This window comes from Octopus bimaculoides, chromosome 15 (genome assembly GCF_001194135.2).
Source record: "Octopus bimaculoides isolate UCB-OBI-ISO-001 chromosome 15, ASM119413v2, whole genome shotgun sequence".
NCBI classification, from domain to species: Eukaryota; Metazoa; Mollusca; class Cephalopoda; order Octopoda; family Octopodidae; genus Octopus; species Octopus bimaculoides.
The window spans coordinates 7,593,980-7,596,187 of record NC_068995.1 but is presented as its reverse complement, the minus strand read 5'-3'; the positions used below and the strand labels follow the sequence as shown (position 1 = coordinate 7,596,187).

Below are 2,208 nucleotides of genomic sequence, written 5' to 3'. Positions count from 1 at the left end.
GTGTGTGTGTGTGTGTGTGTGTGTGTGTGTGTGTGTGTGTGTGTGTGTGTGTGTGTGTGTGTATGTATGCATATATATTTCTCTTTGTTTATTTCGCACTCCCTCTCACGGTACCTCTCTATAAAGTCGGAAGGCATTCTTAGCGATCAGACTATCAATGAAAACGTCTGACGGGACAGGGAATCATGGCTAATCATTTGATAAATTACTAGTTTTGTTTCGGCCAAATTTTTATACATCACCCCTGAATCCTACAGCAATGAGATTTGGCCATGGAACTTTCAGTAGTTTAGCTCGTCTAATGATAAACCTTTTCTCATGTGGTCCTCGTCTAGAAGAGAGTGTACCTATGCCTGATTTAAGATAATCCAGTTTGGTAAACGATTTTTAAATATTATCTAAGAATGCATTATCTGTCAAACGGTAGTTGATTTGAGGCAGATTTGTCTCTTCTGATATGCTAAACAGTTGTGTAGAATCTCAGTAAACTCAACAACACTATTTATCGACTGATCTAAGACATTCGAGTCAACGACCTTCCACTCTTTTCAGAAATATCTACACCTAAATTATCGAATATATGTCTCTATAAAACGGTTAGTTTTCTATACAAGGGAGATTTGGTAAACATTTCTAGCAGGTCAACCGATCAAGTAGAACTTCCCCCATTGTCTCGCATCATAAAGCAGACGACTGATATTTGTCAATATATACAAAATGGCGGCTACAACACAATACAGCTGTTTTCAGTTACTCGTATTAAATATCCTGCAACTTTTTAACGGTTAGTTACGTCACGTAATGTTTATGAAGTGAGTAAAGGAGAATATTGTCTGTCAGTAGACCACATTAGAGTTTACTGACTTCGACGAGAAGTCTTATGTCTTAAAATGAAATGAAATGGTTCATTAGACAAGTGAAATAATGTCAGCCTATTCGTTTTTCCGGGACTGATTCAGTCATTTCTCACTTGTTCCATTCTCCCAAGCATTTATCGATCTCATCCATTATATAATTTGGCACAGACTTTATCAACTCTCAGTGAGAACTCGTGAGTGTATAATCTACTGTCTCCACATATAATGACAAATTGTCTACAACAGAGACACAATGTCGACGACGGCGCATAAAACGCTAAAAGTAGCAGGTAAGCACTTCATAAATGTATATAAATCAGCCAAGTACTTCATAAATGTTTATATTCACAAATGTATATAAAACAAAGTATAAATTAGTTGATGTAGACCTCATATGGTCAAGAACTATAACTTTAAAGCACAATGTAATAATTTCGGTCAATCGTCTGTTCACACCTGGAAGAGACTAATACCGGATACATTTGAAAAGCACACACACATACGAACACAAACATACTCACACACACATACACACACACACAAACAGACTCCAGATTGTGCCTGCCCTGAATAAAATAGATCGGATATGCACCAAAATATGCACCAAATTCAATAAAATTATGGAGGTTACTCTGATTACTATGCATAAAATACAAAGTAATAAATTTTTTTGTAGCTTAGGTAATCATAGATCGCCCCTTTCCTCAGTATTTAAGCTACGCATAGTATTGCTGTAGTACACGCGCTGTGTGCATTCCTACAACATTTTCTTTACGTCGTAGAAAGGCAGAAGTAAATCTGCCTCCAACGCAGTCGCGCGCCTGTGTTTCGCTTATTTTTTTTGTATGCTTTACTACATAAATGTCACCTACTGCCTACCTTGAGTAATTACTGACGGCGCCTGCCTGATATACATATACACACACATATATGCATATGCGCATGTGAGCGCTTATTTGTTTCTGTGTGCGTATGTGTGTATTTGTGGATGTATAAACAGTTTACCAATAAATACTAGCGTAAGGTAGCAACTGTCAACATAGACGACTGTAATTTATTATATATTGTGTATAACAGACACCAGGTTAAATAAAATATATAATGAAGCTACAACAACTCTTTCCAGTGTTCCCCACTCTTCGATAGGAAATAACGAGATCAATCAATAAAGAAATCGATAGATAAATATAGACTAACATTCTTGTTGTTATTATTCTGTCGTATTTTCGAGTGGGGGCGTTTATGTTTCGTTCTATTTTCCACTTATTTTTGTTATATTTATCTGTCTCAGCCACTTTTGATTTCTCTTATTTGTGTCTTCCAGTACGCATGTGTATATATATATATATAT

At 36.2% G+C, this 2,208-nt stretch overlaps 1 protein-coding gene across 2 annotated transcripts in view; it reads right to left on the bottom strand.

The window, feature by feature from the left end:
- Positions 1-2,208, bottom strand: part of LOC106875059 (synaptotagmin-9) — a 198,038-nt gene that overhangs the window by 157,054 nt on the left and 38,776 nt on the right. The gene's annotated exons all lie outside the window — the stretch shown is intronic.